Here is a 19,875-nt window from a genome sequence, read left to right on the forward strand (position 1 = left end):
GTTCTACTTTCATAAGGGACACCGAGGGAGGGTACTCCCGACCTCCTCCCTCCCAGAGGTAAACAGAGTCAGACACCTTCTCCCCTAACAAGGAAACAAGTCTGAGCTGTCCCCAGCGACCCTAAGAAACTGAGAACGGCTAACCCGCACCCCCACCAAGGGGGGGTACTGAGTCAAGGCCCCCACCCACCCAGAGGGGAAACTGAGTCAGGCCCCCTCGCCGGCCCGCCCCGCCCCGCGCCACCATCCGGCCGACAGCTCCCTGCGCAGCGCCCAGTGGCGCAGGAAGGGAAGAAGTCGGCCAAAGGGCTCCAGCCTCGGCCCGGGGCCCCGGGCGCGGCCACCCGGGGACTCAGAGCGCGGCCTCACCGTCCATGGCCGGGGTCCCGGGGGCGGGGCCGGGGTCGCAGCTGAGCCCGCGGCGCGCTACAGCGGAGCCATTCGCCAGAGGCGGAAATGCGCCGCGCGCGCCCGCAGCCGCGTCACTGCCCGGAATCCGGCCGCGCCTGCGCACTGCGCCGCGCCAGCCGCGGGGGCCGAGGGGCGGGGGCGCGCGGGGCCGCGGCTGCAGGAGGCGCGGGGGCGCGCCGCGGGGCCGCGCGGGGCCGCGGCTGCAGGAGGCGCGGGGGCGCGCCGCGGGGGCGCGGGCGGGAGCAAGGTGCCGCCCGTCCGGAGGCTGCTCGGAGCTGGGGCCGGCGGCGCGCCCCTGGTCCCGCCTCGCCTGGAGGGCGGGCCGGCGATTACTCACGCTGTTTTTAGGGGATTTCGGGCCCCCCGCCCCCGTCGGCCGGTGACGTCACTCCCGGCCGCGCCCGCCGAGCGGCCCTGCGCGGGAAAGGCCCGGCCGGGCGCCGCGGAGCAGCTGCTGTCCCGGCGGCTCCGGGCACGTGCACCTGGGCCGCGGGCGAGCCCACCCGGCGGCGCCCGCCTGTCAGGCGGCCCTGCAGGCTGCCTGCTAGTGGTAACCTCTTCACCGCGCCCTGCGGCCCAGCGTGGGCGCGGCCTCCTCCTCCCCGCTCCAGGTGCTCCGCCAGGCCGCAAGGCCTTATCCAGATGGAGAAAGACTTGTTTTCTTGGAATTCGATCTAACTTTGGAAACCATGTGGGAATTGAAAAAGATTGGAAATTCTGACTTGCTTTCCCAGGCTCTGAAAAAACAGGAAGAGGAAAGTGAAAATAAAGTTACCATCCTCCCACTCATCTCGTTTCCCACTTGGCTGGCCATGACTAGAAAAGTCAGCTCAAGCCGGCGGCGTGGGCCAAGCTTGTAATCCCCGCATTCGGGAGGATCGCGGTTTGCGGACAGCCTCAACTGCTGGAGCCAGCTGGCAAAAGTACAGGTTCCTGAGAGAGGAGTGAGGATGAAAAGAACTCAATTTTAAGAATTTGGTTCAAAGAATATTTAATTCTATCATGGAAGGATCGCCAGTCCACTCCCGGGTCAATATCTCTACTGACTGACCTGGGTTTATTACTCTTGTCCTATTTATACAGCTCCAGGTCAATCAACCCTCGTGCTGTCACCACATCAAATCAATCAACCCTCCTGCCGTCACAACCTGTGTGTGCAAAGGTCAAGTCAATTCCACCTGAGCTTCTCTCAGACGTTGAACTTTCCATGACCCCAAACCTTATTGGCTCTGGGCAAAAGACAGAAGTATTCTTTTAGGGGAAAACCTTAATGGCTCCCCATACTCAGCTACTATTTAGTGAGGCCCTTTGCAACTCTGAGACCGTTTCAGAATAAAGAATAAAAAATAGGGCTGAGGGTGTACCTTGGAGATAGAATGCCATTGGGTTCCATCCCTAGTACTGAAAGAAAAAAAAAAAAAAAAGCCAGTTCAGTCACTGTAGCTGGATATGGAGGCAAATGCCTGGCATCAGGTAGTTTGGAGGCTGAGAAAGGAGGATTGCAGGCACAAAACCAGCCTCAGCAATTTAGTGAGACACTGTTTCCAAGTAAAATAAACTTGTTTCCAAATAAAATGTAAAATAGGGCTGGGGGTGTAGCCCAGAGGTAGAAGACTCTTAGATTCTATCCCTAACACCAGTAAAATAGTTTAGTGGTTGTTTATTTTGATACTGGGAATGGAACCCAGGGGCATTTTACCTGTGAGCTACACCCCCAGCCCTGGTGTGTGTGTGTGTGTGTGTGTGTGTGTGTGTGTGTGTGTGTGTGTGTTTGTAAATTGAACCAAGGGCGTACTACCTCTGAGCTATACTTCCAGTCTTATTTTTGCAGTACTGGGGTACTGGGGATGGAACCCAGGGGCATTCTACCTCCGAATTACACCCCCAGCCCTATTTGTTATTCTTTATTTTGAAACAGGGTTTCACTGAGTTGCAGATGGTCTCACTAAGTAGCTGAGGCTGTCCGCAAACCATGATCCTCCTGTATCAGCCTCCCAAATGCTGGGATTTGGGATTACAAGCATGCACCACTACACCTAGCTTATTTTACTTTGAATCAGGGTTTCCCTAGGTTGATGAGCGCGTCACTATTTGCTGAAGCTATCCTTAAAACTATAATCCTTCTGTCCCAGCCTCTCAAGTACTGGAATTCTAGGTGTACACCACCACGCCTGGCTTTTTTTTTTTTAATTTTTATATTTGTGGTACTGCGGATTAAACCCAGGGACTTTCTACCTTCAAACTACACCCCCAGCTCACTTTTATTTTTATTTTTGAAAAGGTCTCACTAGGTTACTTAGAGTCTTGCTACTTGCAGAGGTGATCCTCAAGTGTGTGATTTTCCTGTCTCAGTTTCCAAAATAGTGGGATTAGAGGAGTATGACAAGCCGGGCGTGGTGGTGCACGCTTGTAATCCCAGCATTTAGAGGGCTGAGATTGGAGGATCGTGGTTCGCGGACAGCCTCAGCTACTTAGTGAGGCCCTCATCAATTTAGTGAGACCCTGTTTCAAAATAAAGAATAAAAGGCCGGGCGTGATGGCGCACGCTTGTAATCCCCGCGCTTGGGAGGCAGAGACAGGAGGATCGCGCAGGTTCGAAGCCAGCCGCGCGCGCTGGCTTAGGAGACCCTGTTTCCAAATAAAAAAGTATAAAAAAATAGGTCTGGGAGTGTAGCCCGGAGGTAGAAGGGCTTCCAGGAACCCCAGTACCACCAAAAAAAAAAAAAAAAAAAAAAAGAATAAAAAATAAGGCAAGGGGTGTAGCTCAGAGGTAGAATGTCCCTGGGTTCCATCCCCAGACCTGCAAAAAAAAAAAAAAAAAAAAAAAGAGAGAGAGAGAGAGAAAGTGTATGCCAAACCATAATCCCAGCACTCAGGAGGCTAATATGAGTTCCAGAGCAGCCTCAGCAAGTAGTGAGGGTCTCATCAAATGTTTGATGAGACTCTCACTACTTTGATGATACTCTGTTTCAAAAAGAAAAATAAAGCCAGGCACGGTGGCTCACACTTGTAATCCCAGCATTTGGGAGGTTGAGACAGGAGGATCATGGTTTACAGGCAGCTTCAGCCACTTAGTGAGGTCCTTTGCAACTCAGTGAGACCCTGTTTGAAAATAAAGAATAAAAAAAAAGGACTGGGGGTGTAGCTTGGAGGTAGAATGCCTCTGGGTCCCATCCCTAGTACTACAAAAATAATAAGTAAGTAAATAAGCAAGTAAGTAAATAAATAAGGCCAGGCATGGTGGCGCATGCCGGTAATCCCAGCATTCGGAAGGCCAAGACAGGAGTATCGCAGTCCTCAGACACCCTCAGCTATTTAGTGAGGCCCTTTGCAAATCAGTGAGACCCTGAGGTGGTCCTCAAGTGTGTGATTTTCCTGTCTCAGTTTCCCAAGTAATGGGATTAGAAGAATATGCCAAGCCATAATCTCAGTACTTGGGAGGCTAATATGGGTTGGAGAGCAGCCTCAGCAAGTAGTGAGACTCTCATCAAACGAGTGATACTCTGTTTCAAAAATAAAAATAAAGCTGGGTGTAGGTGGTGCACTCTTGTGATTCCAACATCTGGGAGACCTAGACAGGAGGACCTCAGTTTTATACAGCCTCAGATACTAAGGCCCTTTGAAACTCAGTGAGACCCTGCTTCTAAATAAAAAATAAATTAAAAAAAATAGGGCTGGGGCTTAGCTGGGAGGTAGAATGCCCCTGGGTTCTATCCCCAGTACCAAAAAAATAAAAATAAGCATAAACAAATAAATAAGGAAGTGTTCCCTTAGCAAGGCCGAAGGCGCCCTTTCCTGGGACCTTGCCTTAGGCCTCAGTCTTCGGTGGATCTGTGGGTGTGCGGTACAGAACTTGACTCTGAACCCACTTGAGCAGAAGAATGTCCACTTGGCCCAGGCAGAAGTAGGCGAAGTGTCAGGTGCGGCACGTCACATAATACGGGACTTCTCCCCACATGCAGGGCTAGGGAGGGTGGAGTTATTTTGTTGTTTTGTTTCCTTCTTTTCTTCCCTTTTTTTTTTTTTTTCAGAACTGGGGATTGAGCCAGAGCCCGTCACATGCTAGGCACACGGTCTATCACTGAGCTACACCTCTATCTCTCTTCCTAACTTTTTTTGTGTGTGTGTGATACTGGGATTGAACCCAAGAGAATTCTATCTCTGAGCTACATCTCCAGTCTTATTTTTATTTATTTATTTATTTATTTATTTATTTATTTATTTATTTGTACTGGGGATGGAACCCAGGGGCCTTCTACCTCTAGGCTACACTCCCAGACCTATTTTATGTTTTTATTTGGAAACAGGGTTTCTTAAGCCAGTGCGGCTGGCTTGAACCTGTGCAATCCTCCTGTCTCTGCCTCCCAAACGCGGGGATTACAAGCGTGCACCACCACGCCCAGCTCCAGACCTATTTTATATTTTTTTTATTTGGAAACAGGGTCTCTTAAGCCAGTGAGGCTGGCTTCAAACCTACGTGATCCTCCTGTCTCCGCCTCCCAAGCACGGAGAGTACAAGCGTGTGCCACCACGCCTGGCTTATGGGAACCTTTGGATGAACAGAAATTTTGAATTTTACTGTAGTAAAATTGATAAATTTTGGCCGGGCATGGTGGCACACGCTTGTAATCCCAGCATTTGGGAGGCTGAGACAGGATTGTGGTTCGCGGACAGCCTCAGCTACTTAGCGAGGCCCTTCGCAACTCAGTGAGACCCTGTTTCAAAATAAAGAATAAAAAATTGGGCAAGGGTGTAGTTCAGAGGTCAAATGCATCTGGGTTCTATTCCCAGACCCCCACAAAAAATATGTATAAATTTTGAAATGAAATTTTGTGTTTTCTAAAGGAATCCTCTCTAACCAAGATCAGAAAAACCATTAACCAGCTGGGCATGGTGGCACATGCTTGTAACACCAGCATTCAGGAGGCTGAGGCAGGAGGATCATGGTTCATGGACAGCCTCAGCTTCTTAGTGAGGCCCTTTGCAACTCAGTGAGACCCTGCATCAAAATAAAGAATAAAAAATAGGGCTAGAAGTGTAGCTTAGAGGTAGAATGCCCCTGGGTTCCATTCCCAGTACCACAATAAATAAATAAATAAATAAATAAATAAATAAATAAATAAATAAATAAAATAGAGCCCAATGTGGTGGCGCATGCTCGTAATCCCAGCATTTGGGAAGCTGACACTGGAGGATCGCAATTCACAGACAGCCTCAGCTACTTAGTGAGACCCTCTGCAACTTGGTGAGACCCTGTTTCAAAGTAAAGAATAAAAAATAGGGCTGGGGTGTAGCTTGGAGGTTGAATACCCCTGGGTTCCATCCCCAGAAACACACACACACACACACACACACAGAATAAACTGGGCGTGTTGGCGCATGCTTGTAATCCCAGCATTCAGGAGGCTGAGACTGGAGGATCACAGTTCATGGGCAGCCTCAGGTACTTAGTAAGGCTCTCTGCAACTTGATGAGACCCTGTTTCAAAATAAAGAATAGCCGAGCGTGGTGGCGCACACTTGTAATCCCTGCACTTGGGAGGCTGAGACAGGAGAATCACACGGGTTCGAAGCTAGCCTCAGCTACTTAGTGAGGCTCTCAGCAACTTAGTGAGACCCTGTTTCCAAATAAAATATAAAAAAGGTCTGGGAGTATAGCCTGGAGGTAGAAAGCCTCTGGGTTCCACCCCCAGTACCACAAAAAAATAATAAAAAAATAAAGAAGAAAAAATAGAGGACTTCCGGGAAGATGGCAACCGAGAAAAGCAGCATTTACGAGTCTTGATAAACTCAATCTCTATTGCCACAAAATCAGTGCTTTTCATAGCCAGAAAACACTATTAGCAGAGAAATAAAAAAAATGTAAACACAAGGGACAGAGGAAAAAAAAAAAGACTAGAAGAACAACCAGAGATCAGAAAAGAAATCAAGCCCGCAATGCGGTGGTGGAGCATGCCGGCACCATCTTCCCTCACAGCACCAGGATCCAGAGAAGAAAGGTAAACAAGGAGCTGAAGTGAGCAGCTGCGGATCATTTGGGTGTAATTCAGCAGTTCTTTCAGTGCAAAGAACGCAAAGAATGTCTAAAACTCCCAGTGGCCAAGCTTATCACACCTTCCAGGGACTTAGAATGGAGCTCAAAACCAAAAAAAAAAAAAAAAAATACGCCAGCCTCATGGCGTGTGGCAGTGGTGCCATATTAACAGCAGCGACAGCGAGTTCACCGCAACCCGCAACAGCTCCTGATCAGTGCACATAATAACCATGAATGAAACTGTGGCCCCAAAGGAGAAATCTCTGTACTGCACTCCCAGGAACTTGCACAGCTTTGATAATCTCCCTGGGTCTGAGATTTTGTTGTCCAACCCAGTGAAGGAGTAGCAGTGGCAGAGATACCACACCCTAGTCGCAGCTCCCCATGGGAAAATGCCCAGCCCGGCACCACCCCCCACGGTCTTGCGCAGCCTCGATTAACTTCCTGGGTCTGAGACTTTGCGATACAACCCAGTAAAGGAGTAGTGGCGGCTGAGATTACCACAGACTCGAGATCCAGAGAGCCCTAAGTCAAGTTGTAGTGACCTGGGGAAGAACCCAAAGAAGGCACAAACTTCTGAAGTCATGAGAAAGAGGAACAACAATGAAGAGCAATGAATGCCCACAACCCCATATTATCAGAACCTGATAACTCCGAAATTCAGAGATCTCCAGAAGATCAAATCAGGAATATAACTGTAGAAATAATACAGGACCTTTGAAAAGAATTTAGAGAGAGCCTAAAAGAAATAAAGGATGCAATCATTGAGGTAAAGGCCTCAATTCAAAGTATAAACAATCTATTAGACCACATGGAGAATAGAATCTCGCTCCTAGAAGATGATCACTCCAAAAATGAACGCATAATTGATAACTTAGAAAAAATATCAGACAGCAGGAATCTGACATTGAAGAAATATGGGCCCCCTTTTATTTTTTGGTGGTACTGGGGTTTCTGGAAGCTCTTCTACCTCCGGGCTACAATCCCAGACCTATTTTATTTTTGGAAACAGGGTCTCTTAAGCCAGTGCAGCTGGCTTTCGAACCCGCGTGATCCTCCTGTCTCTGCCTCCCAAGCGCAGGGATTACAAATGTGCACCACCACGTCCAGCACAATATGGGCCCATTTTAAGAGAGCTAAACTAAGAATAATCAGAATAGAGGAGGGAAAAGAAGGTGAAACCAAAGGGATCAATAGTCTCTTCAAAGAAATAATAGCAGAAAATTTTCCAAACACAGAGCAAGAGGTTGATACACAGGTCCAGGAAACTTATAGCACTCCCTTTAGACAGGATCAGAGAAATGTTCCCCACGCCACATAATTGTCAAAATGACCAATGTAGAAGCCAAGCAGAGAATCTTAAAGGCAACGAAAACAAAAGGCCCAGTGACATTCAGAGGCAAACCAATTAGAATCACTCCAGACTTTCCAAACCAAGTCATGAAAGCCAGAAGGGCTTGGAGTAACATATTCCAAACTCTGAAAGAAAACAACTTCCAGCCAAAATTTTCCTACCCATGCCGGGCATGGTGGTGCATGCTTGTAATCCCCGTGCTTGGGAGGAGGAGATAGGATCGTGCAGGTTCAAAGCCAGTGGTGCTGGCTTAAGAGACCCTGTTTCCAAAAATAAAAAAGTATAAAATAGGTCTGGGAGTATATCCCAGAGGTAGAAGGGCTTCCAAGAACCCCAGTACCACACACACAAAAAAAATTCCTACCCAGTAAAACTATCAAATTAGATGGGAAATAAGAAGCTTCCATGACAAACAGAAACTGAAATGTCTTCAAAACCAGCACTAGAGAAAATACTCAAAGAGATTAACTACAAAGAAGAAATAGGTAATACACACCAGAACCAGAGAAACAAGATTTTCCATCCAGCAGATAACTAAGCAAAGAAGAATAAACAGTATTTCAAACAGAAAACAAATCTTAACTTGTTAGAAATTAAAAGTTATCTCTCAATAATCAAACTGAATGTAAATGGCCTCAATTCCCCAATAAAAACACATAAAAGTGGCAAAATGGATTAAAAACCAGAATCCATCCATCTGCTGCTTACAAGAAACACACTTTACAAGTAAAGAGAGTAACAAACTCAAGGTAAAGGGCTGGAGCAAGGTAATTCACGTTAAGCAGCCATCCTAACAAATGTGAAGTAGTATTTCACTATAGTTTTTATTTGTATTTCCTTAATGATTAGTTATATTATGATAATGATGAGTGATATTCATGTGTTTATTGGTTATATAAAAATCTTTGAAAATTCATTATTTATTTTAGTCTTTTACCTATTTCTAAATTGTATTGTTTGCTTTTATTGTTGCTAGGGTTTCTATTTGGAATACTAATATACCTTCAGATATAGCACTTGGAAATATTTTATCCCATTCTATCAGTAACTTTTAACTCTGTTTACATTGTCTTTGGATGTACAATTTTTTTTTATTTTTTAGGAAGTTTGTTTGTTTATTCTTTTGTTGCCTGTGCCTTTGAAATCATATCCAAGAAATCACTACCAATTTCAATGTTGTGAAGTTTATGACCCAGGTTTTCTTCTAAAAGTCTATAGTCTTAAGATTTACATTTAGATCTTTTATCTATTTTGAGTTAATATTTGTATATGGTGTTAGGTAAGGGTCCAATTTTATTCTTTTTCATGTAATTATTATTTTTCAATAATATTTAGTGAAAAGATTATTATTTTCTTCACCAAATGTTCTTGGAAACCTTGTCAAAACTAATTTGACCATATATGGAAGAATTTATATATAGGCTTTTTATTTTACTCCACTGGTTTATATATCTGCCTTCATAGCAGTACTACACTGTTTCAATTAATGTAGCTTTATAAGGTTTGAAATCAGAAAATGTACATCTTCTAGCTTTGTTCTTTTTTGAGATTGTTTTGGGCATTTAGAGTTCAAATTTCATGTTAGGATAGATTTTTTTCTGGAAAAATAAATAAATTATAATAGTTTCCAGTCATGACTTCCTATCTGAAATATAGGAGAGTGAAAAATGGTGGAATTAGAGGCAAGATGGCAGCATGGCACCCGCCACTGCAAGAAAAGTGATATTTGAAGGGACATCCCAGAAGAGATCAGAAAGTAGACTGTTCCTGCTGCACACGCACAGAAATTCTTTCTTTTTTTTTTTTTTTTGGTGGTACTGGGGATGGAATCTAGGGCCTTCTACCTCCAGGCTACACTCCCGGCCTCTAATTTCAGTGGGGAGATAAAATCCAGTTCTGCTAGGGATTCGGGATCCCAGCTTCTGCAAATGACATGTACTGTTTTCTCCTACTAAAAAATGGGAGCTGGGCGTGGTGGTGCACGCTTGTAATCCCTGCACTTCGGAAGCTGAGACAGGAGGATGGCACAGGTTCGAAGCCAGCCGTGCTGGCTTAAGAGACCCTGTTTCAAAAAATAATAATAATAATATAAATGTCTGGAGTGTAGCCCAGAGGTAAAAGGGCTTTCAGGAACCCCAGTACCACCAAAAATAAATAAATAGTTAAAAAATAAATAAATAAAAAAATTTTAAAAATGGAAACCTTAATAGACGCCCTCCCATGGTGACAGGAACTGGAGCCTGCTCTGAGGCAAGGCCGGGTCTGGAGCCAGCAAGGCCGGGACGGGAGCCTGTCGCGCAGGGATGGCTGGGACTGGGGCCTGTTCTATAGCAAAGGGCCAGCAGGTCCCTGCATCTGTGTAGCCAGGAAGCACTAGAAGCTGCCGCTGCCTCACCTCATCTCTCAGCAGATTCCAAGATCCAAGTGATCTCTATTAAAAAATTGGTTGTGAGTGGATCATCTTGTCAAAGTTACTCACCTTCTGGCTTTCAGGATTTCAGTTAGTGGGAATCAGTGTGAAAATTAAAAGAAGGACTACCAAGGAAGAAAGAAACTAATTGATCGAATGTGGAGAAACAGAAGCTCTAATGCATTGTTGGTGCGATTGCAAGTTGGTGCAACCACTTTGGAAAACAGTATGGAAGATCCTCAGAAGGAAAATGAACTTACCATATGATCCAGCAATACCACCTTTGGGTAACAACCAAAAAGAATGAAAACCAAAATACCCAACTAATGCAAAAGCAACCATGTTCATAGCTGCACAGTTCACCATTGCGAAACGGTGGAACCAGCCAAGATGTCCTTCAACAGATGAGTGGATTACAAAACTATGGGATGTGTACACAATGGAATTTTTTTTTTTTTTTTTGTGTGTGTGTGTGTGTGTGTGTGTGTGTGGTACTGGGGATAATGAAACCCTTCTACCTCCGGGCTACACTCCCAGACCCATTTTATATGTTTGATTTGGAAACAGGGTCTCTCTTTTTTTTTTTTTTTTTTTTTGCGGGTCTGGGGATGGAACCCAGGGGCATTCAACCTCTGAGCTACACCCCCTGCCCTATTTTTTATTCTTTATTTTGAAACCAGGTGTCACTGAGTTGCAGAGGGCCTCACTAAGTAGCTGAGGCTGTCCGCCAACCGCAATCTTCCTGTCTCAGCCTCCCGAATGCTGGAATTACTAGCGTGCGCCACCACGCCCAGCTGGAAACAGGGTCTCTTAAGCCAGTGAGGCGGCTTCAAACCTACACAATCCTCCTGTCTCTGCCTCCCAAGCGCAGGAATTACAGGTGTGTGTCACCACGCCAGGCCACAATGGAATTTTGATCAACCATAAAGGAGAACAAAATTATGGCATTTACAGTGAAATGTCACCAAAAAAATAAATCAAATGCTTTTTTTTAATGTGCAAAGTATTAGCAGGAGGAACTCTAGATGAAGAAGGGACCCTATAGAGGAGCAATGAAGGTGACATATCTGAGGGGATAAGAGGGAGGATAAGGGAAACTCTTTAAAGCACATGATGTACTTGAACAAACATATCAAAGTCAATCAGGAAGCCAAGCATGGGTAGGAGGGAGGCAAAGGGCAGGTGTTAGGGGTTGGGTGAGGCTGATTGAGTGATGTGTGCATGTATATCTCCACAAGTGTTTTTATCCCATTAAGTTGTATGGCTACAATGCACCAATAAAAATGTATTACAAAAAAAGCATCATCTGCAAAAATAAATAAATAATAAATAAATAAACAAACAAACAAATAATGGGGCTGGGATTATAGCTCAGAGGTAGAATGCCCCTGGGTTCCACACACCTATAATCCCAGTACTTGAGAGGCTGACAGGAGGATTGCATGTTCGAAGCCACTCAGCAATTTATCAAGGCTCTGAGCAATTTAGCAAGACCTTGTTTCCAATTTTTTTTTTTTCTGTACTGGGGATGGAACCCAGGGGCATTCTACTCCTGAGCTACACCCCAGCCCTATTTTTATTCTTTATTTTGAAACAAGGTCTCACTAATTTGCAAGGGGCCTCACTATGTAGTAGCTGAGGCTGTCCACTAATCGTGACCCTCCTCTCTCAGCCTCCTGAAAGCTGGGATTACATGCATGTGCCACCTCACCTGGCCTCCCCGTTTCCAAATTTATTTATTTATTTATTTATTTTATTTTTATTTATTTATTTTTTGTAGTACTGGGGTTCCTGGAAGCCCTTCAACCTCCGGGCTACTCTCCCAGACCTATTTTATATTTTTATTTGGAAACAGGGTCTCCTAAGCCAGCGCGCGCAGCTGGCTTCGAACCCGCGTGATCCTCCTGTCTCTGCCTCCCAAGCACGGGGATTACAAGCGTGCGCCACCACACCCGGCCCCTGTTTCCAAATTTAAAAAATATCAAATGGGTTTGGGGGGGTGTAGCTTGGAGGTGGAATGCCTCTGGGTTCAATCCTCAGTCACAAACACACACACACACACACACACACACACACACACACACAGTCCTTTTTAAAATTTTACTCTTTTTTTGTGGTACTGGGGTGGAACCCAGGGGCATTCTACCTCCGAATTACACCCCCAGCCCTATTTTTTTATTCTTTATTTTAAAACAGGGTCTCGCTGAGTTGCAAGGGCCTCACTAAGTAGCTGAGGCTATCCCTGAACCGTGATCCTCCTGTCTCAGCCTCCCAGATGCTGGGATTACAAGCGTGCACCACCATGTCCAGCAGTCTTTTTTAAAAATTTGAAACAGAGTCTCACTGAGTTGGGAAGGGCCTTGCTAGGTAGCAGAGGCTGTCTGTAAACTCTGATTCTCTGGTCTCAGCCTCCTGAATGATGAGATTACAAGTGTGCGCCACCACGTCCTGTTGAATACAATTTTTTTTTTTTTTTTTTTGCGGGTCTGGGGATGGAACCCCTTGCCCTATTGTTTATTCTTTGTGTGTGTGTGTGTGTGTGTGTGTGTGTGTGTGTCTGGGGATGGAACCCAGGGGCATCTGACCTCCGAGCTACACCCCCTGCCCTATTTTTTATTCTATATTTTGAAACCAGGTCTCACTGAGTTGCAGAGGGCCTCACTAAGTAGCTGAGGCTGTCTGCTAACCGCGATCCTCAGGTCTCAGCCTCCTGAATGCTGGGATTACAAGCGTGCGCCACCACGCCTGGCTCTTGTTTATTCTTTTTTTTTTTTTTTTTTTTTGTGGGTCTAGGGATGGAACCCAGGGGCATTTGACCTCCGAGCTACACCTCCTGCCCTATTTTTTATTCTTTATTTTGAAACTGGGTCTCACTGAGTTGCAAAGAGCCTCAGCTGAGGCTGTCCGCGAACCGCGATCCTCAGGTCTCAGCCTCCTGAATGCTGGGATTACAAGCGTGCACCCCTGCACTTGGTTCAGCTTTTGGAAATTTTACTGGTGATATTTACCAAACTTTCAGACAGGTAGGCATGGTGGTGCACACCTGTCATCCCAGTACTCAGTAGGCCAAGACAGGAGAGTGCCTCTGAATACAATCCTCCTTACTACACACACAGACATTTTATTTTTATTTTTATTTTGCGGGTCTGGAGATGGAACCTACAGGCATTTGACCTCCGAGCTATACCTCCTGCCCAATTTTTTTTATTATTTATTTATTCATTTATTTATTTATTTATTTATTTATTTTTGGTGGTACTGGGGTTCCTGGAAGCCCTTCTACCTCTGGACTACACTCCAAGACCTATTTTATACTTTTTTATTTTTGGAAACAGGGTCTCTTAAACCAGCGGGGCTGGCTTCAAACCAGCACAATCCTCCGGTCTCTGCCTCATAAGCGCAGGGATTACAAGCGTGTGACACCACGCCCCGCTTATCCTTTATTTTGAAACAGTGTCTCACTGAGTAGCAGAGGGCCTCACTAGGCAGCTGAGGCTGTCCGTGAACCGCAATCCTCCGGTCTCAGCCTCCCAAATGCTGGGATTACAAGCGTGTGCCACCGCGCCCGGCCGGACATTATTAAAAAAGTATTGTGTCCAAGCCGGGCGTGGTGCTGCACGCTTGTAATCCTCGCGCTTGGGAGGCAGAGACAGGAGGACCAAAACCAGCCACGCCCACTGGCTTAGGAGACCCTGTTTCCAAATAAAAATGTAAAAATAGGTCTGGGAGTGTAGCCCGGAGGTAGAAGGGCTTCCAGGAACCCCAGTACCACCAAAAAAAAAAAAAAAAAAAAGTATTGTGTCCACACTGAATACTTGGAGAATTTCTTGTTATTATTAGCCAAACAACATACTCGCATAGTTTTATATTATATTAGGTATTACGAGTAATCTAGAGATAAAGCATATGGGAGGATTGTGTAGATTAGATGCAAATACTACGTCACATTATAGAAAGGACGTAAGCATCTGTGGATTTTGGTATGCACAGGGGTCTCGGAAGCAATTCTCTGTAAATATCAAGGGATAACTGTTATATGAAAGTACAAGATTATTGTCATTGTTGATACATTTACTGTCCAAGAATAATTCACTTTAGGGTAGGCATGGTGGCACGCTCCTGCAATCTTAGTACTCGGGAGGCTGAGACAGGAAGATCACAGGATTGAGGCCAGCCTCAGCAGTTTAGTGGGGCCCTGTTTAAAAATAATAGGGCTGGGGGTAAGCCAGGCATGGTGGCGAACTCTTGTAACCCCAGCATTTGGGAGGCTGAGACAAGAGGATCCAGGTTCATGACCAGCCTCAGCTACTTAGTGAGGCCCTTTGCAACTCAGTGAGACCCTGTTTCAAAATAAGGAATAAAAAATAGGGCAGGGGGTGTAGAGGTATAGCTCAGAGATAGCATGCCCCTAGGTCTATCCCTAGTACCACATACACATATACACCAATAAATAAATAAATAAATAAATAAATAAATAAATGGAAGGAAGGAAGGAGAGAAGGATGGAAGGAGAGTGAAAGAAATGATTCACTTTATATTAACAGAGCTTAAAGCTGGATGTGATGGCACATGCCTGTCATCAGTACCTGGGAGTCTGAGAAAGGAGGATTGCAAATTTGAAGCCTCAACAATTTATCTAGGGTCTCAGCAAATTAGTGAGATCCTATTTTAAAAAAATAGTGGAGCGTGATGGCACACACTTGTAATCCCAGCATTCGGGAGGCTGAGACCGGAGGATTGCGGTTCGAAGAAAGCCTCAGCTACTACTTATTGAGGCCCTTTGCAACTCAGTGAGAATAAAGAATAAAGCTGGGTGTGGGGGCGCACGCTTGTAATTCCAGCATTCAGGAGGCTGACCCGAGGGTCGTGGTTATGGACAGCCTCAGCTACTTAGTGAGGCCCTCCGTGACTTAGTGAGACCCTGTTACAAGATAAAGAATAAAAAATAGGGCCGTGGGTGTAGCTTGGAGGTCAAATGCCCCTGGCTTCCATCCCTAGTACCAAAAAAAAAAAAAAAAAAAAAAAAAGAAGAAGAAAAGAAAAGAAAAGAAAAAGAAAAATAGAAAAGAAAAGAACAAAATTAGTATCTAAGCTTTTTATTTAGGTAAGGCACGTTAGAGCTAAGCTATCTGTCAGGGTTTTTTTGGTCTGGTTTGGTTTGGTCCAGTACTAGGAATTAAACCTAGGGCCTTGTGTGCAAACATTTAACCAGTGAGATGCATTCCAGCTGTTATGTATGTATGTATGTATGTATGTATGTATGTATGTATGTATTTATTTTGGTAGAACTGGAGACTGAACTCAGGGGCACTCTATCTTCAAGCTACACCCCAGTCATATTTTTATTATATATATTATACACATATAAAGATAATATATATATAATCTCCACGTTCAGCTTTATTTATTTGTTTTTTTGGTGGTACTGGGAATGGAACCCAGGGGCTTTCTACCTCCTGGCTACACTCCCAGACCTATTTTATGTTTTATTTAGAAACAGGTTCTCACAAAGTTGCTGAGAGCCTCACTAAGTAGCTGAGGCTGGGTTGTTTTTTTTTTTTTTTTTTTAAACAGGGTCTCTTAAGCCAGTGAGGCTGGCTTTGAACCTGCGAGATCCTCCTGTCTCCGCCTCCCAGGCACTGGGATTACAAGTGTGTGCCACCACACCCAGCCCAGCTTTACTTTATATTTTGAAACAGGGTCTCACTAAATTACGGAGGGCCAAACTGGGTATGTGGCGCACTCTTCTAATCCCAGCATTCAGGAGGCTGAGATCAGGGAATCATGGTTCGAGGACAGCCTCACCTACTTCGCGAGGCCCTTAGCAGCTCAGTGAGACCCTGTTTCAAAATAAAGAATAAAAAATAGGGCTGGGGGTGTCGCTCGGAGGTACAATGCCCCTGGATTCCATCCCCAGGACTGCAATCAATCAATCACTCAATCAACCAAATAAATAATTTTATTAAATTGCAGAGGGCCTTCAACCTGTGATTCTCCTGCCTCAGTCTCCCAAGGGCTGGGATTGCAAGCATGTGCCACTGCATGCCTATGTATGTATGTATGTATGTATGTATGTATGTATTTTATTGGTACTGGGAATTGAACCCAGAAGAAATTCTACCTCTGAACTATGCCCCCAGCTCCCCCTTTTTTGTTTTGGTATTGGGAATTGAATCCAGGGGTATTCTACCTCTGAGCTATATTCCCAGTCCCTTTTTTTTCTTCTTCTTCATCTTTTTTTTTTTTTTTTTTTTTTTTTTTTTTGCTGTACTAGGGATGGAACCCAGGGTCATTCTACCTCTGAATGACATCCCCAACCCTAATTTTTTTCTTTGGTGGTACTGGGGTTCCTGGAAGCCCTTCTACCTCCGGGCTACACTCCCAGACCTATTTCATATTTTTGAAACAGGGTCTCTTACGCCAGCGTGGCCGGCTTCGAACCTGCACGATCCTCCTGTCTCCGCCTCCCAAGCGCGGGGATTACAAGCGTGCACCACCACGCCCGGCTAATTTTTTATTCTTTATTTTTGAAACAGGGTCTCACTGAGTTGCAAGGGGCTTCACTAAGTAGCTGAGAAGTAGCTGAGGCTGTCTGTGAATCGCGATCCTCCGGTCTTGGCCTCCTAAATGGTGAGATTACAAGTGTGCGCCACCACTCCTGGCTATTCTTTATTTTGAATCAGGGTCACACTGAGTTGCAGAGGGCCTCACTAAGTAGCTGAGGCTGGCTGCAAATCTGTGACCCTCCTGTCTCTGCCTCTCAAGTACTGGGATTACGAGTGTGCAACACCACACCTAGCTTCCCCAGCCCTTTTTATTTATTTTTTCTGGTCTGGGGATGGAACCCAGGGGTATTCGACCTCCGAGCTACACCCCCTGCCCTATTTTTTTCTTATTATTTATTTTGAAACAGGGTTTCACTAAGTTGCGGAGGGCCTCACTAAGTAGCTGAAGCTGTCCACGAACCGCGATCCTCCTGTCTCAGCCTCCCGAATGCTGGGATTACAAGTGTGCGCTACCACATGCAGCTTTATTTTTATTTTTTGAAACAGGGTCTTGTTAAATTGCCAAAGCCCTCGCTAGATTGCTGAGGCTGGCCTCAGCTTGCTGAGCCTTGCTGTGGCTGTCTCATCCTCCCAAGTACTGGGATTACAGGCATGTGCCACCATGCCTGGCTCCAGCCCTTTTGATTTCATTTTGAGAAAGGGTCTATCTTGCCCAGCCTGGCTTGAACCTGAGAACCGCAAGCTTCAGCTTCCTGCATTGCTAGAATTATGGTCATGTGCCTGGCTCCACCTGTCAGGTTTTTTGACATGTATGAAAAATAACTTACCTGGTTATGGACTAAGGCCTGTTTCTGTAACTCTCTTAGAAATGGCACCCTCCTTGTCTCTGGGTATTGTTCCCCAGTGCTAATATGGTAGTGTATGTTGGGCATGGTAGCACACGCTTGTAACCCAAGTACTTTACCCGGGAGGCTGAGACAGGAGGATCACAATTTGAGGACAGCCTCAGCTACTTAGTGAGGGCCTCTGCAACTTAGAGAGACCCTGTTTCAAAATAAAGAATAAAAAATAGGGCTGGGGGTTTAGCTCAGAGGAAAAATGCCCCTGGGTTCAATCCTCAATTCTGCAAAAATAAATAATAAGCAAACAAACTAATATGAAAGTGTATGAAGCAAAATTGTTTCACTAGAAGCACCTGTAGTTATGTGTTGGGGTCTGCTCAAACTGCCTGACAGAACTTCTGATGAATCAGCTACATGTAGCCTCTAGCACAGGTCTGCACAAGCGCCTGAACTTCCGATGAATGAATCTGCAACAAGTGGTGCTGAGCGGATACGGAGGGCGTAACTACTCTCCTTGCCCCGCTTTTGGTAATGTTGAGCCTTATTGGCTCAAATAATGCTTCCGTGCTCGTGAACCCCTCGTGCACTGGATAATGATTGGCTGCAAGTTATGTACTTTACACATGCAAGAGTGACCTTTAGCTTGATAGGTTAGAATAGTTTCCTGTTGGAAATCCCCCTTGCGGTTTTTTGCTTTAAATTGAGTTGCCTGAGAGAAATAAACGAGATCCTGCTTGACACGTCTCCCGGCTCCATGTGGTTTTGTTCGGGGCCGTCGGCACTCAACCTTCCTTCTCAGCCCCACAGCTGACGGGCTGGACCCGTCAGTCTGGTGCCCTGTGTGAGGCACCGCCACTTCTTGCTCTGAAGGAAATGCTGACAGGTAATCGATCCGCGGGTGAGTGTCCCCCCATAAATTATGAGGAAATCCAGTTCTAAACCTGACCCTGCCATAGAATCCCTTCGACTCTCTCAAGAGCCGAGGACTTAATCTCACTGATAGCCAAGCCACCCAGGCCTGGGGGTACCTTTTAAAAACTGCCCCATGGCTCCCCGAAAGTAATCTTTATCTTTGGGATACCTGGGATTGAGTTCAGGGGCTAGTTAGGCTAGCCCAGACAGAGCAAGGGGAGATCCCCCCACTGGGGGTTTTCCCCACCATCTCTGTGCTAAAAAGTTGTTTTCCCCCACGACCCCCGAAAAAACTCGCTGACCGTGGCCCCAAGCCAGCAAAAGAAGGGGCCGCCGAGCATACACCCTCCTCCAGTCCCGAAGCCCCTAAGAAACCTCCCGATCCCTCCAATCCCTTTGGGGACTCTAAGGACTCCCCACAACCCCTTTCCCCAGCCAATTCTTCTCCGTACCCTCCATTCCACCGCCAAATGCGGGCGAAGTGGGAGCCGGAGAAACTGTCAACGTAAATCCGGGGGAGAACCATCCAGCTGCCTGGAACCCCTGGGAAACACAAGACCAGGTATGGACAGCCGCTTTGACAGTGTGGGAAAAATTAAATGAAGGACCTACTGAAGCCCCTATTGTTGGGATAACCCAAAAACCAAAAATAGAAAAGTCAATAAAACATCCTTAAGGCGATTTAATCCCACGCTGCCTTTAATTTTATGTGTTTTCATGGGAAGCACCCTGTGCTTGACTCTTTGGCCCAGATGGGAGAGCCCATTCACTGGATTCATCTTGCTATAGGAGGAACGCCCCGGGTATATTCCATAATTGATCAAGTAGCAGATTGCATTACTAAAGGAAGAGACATAGCAAATTGGCTTTTTAAAATAGACCCTCAAGATATAATTATCCCCTACCAATTATCTGATTTCACTTGGTTACAAAAAAATAATAAAAGAGTAGTCATAACATTAGAGAGATTTTTGGGTAACATTGATTGTCATTATGGTCCCTATAAATGGATGAGCTCTTTTACTAGATTGGAGTGGAGGCCCCCCAAAATCTTTATCCGAGAGCCTACTCCATTTTTCCTGACGATGTTTACCGATGGGGGGCATATGCGGGCAGCCGTGGTTATATATCCTTCATTTGTCAACAGACAAGACCCACAGTCCATTCAAACAATATCCCAGTCAATAAAAGGCTCCCCCCAGTTCAAGGAATTATTTACAATAGTATTAGTGCTAAATGCCATTCATAAACCCATCAATTTATTTTCAGATAGCCAATATGTGGCTAATCTGTTACCTTTATTGACGGAGGCCCATATTAAACTAGATTCCAATCCTATTACCCCTCTAATGATTCAAACACAAACAATTTTAAAACTACAAATACATTCTATATTTTTACAACATT

Source organism: Muscardinus avellanarius, assembly GCF_963383645.1.
Source record: "Muscardinus avellanarius genome assembly, chromosome: 1".
NCBI classification, from domain to species: Eukaryota; Metazoa; Chordata; class Mammalia; order Rodentia; family Gliridae; genus Muscardinus; species Muscardinus avellanarius.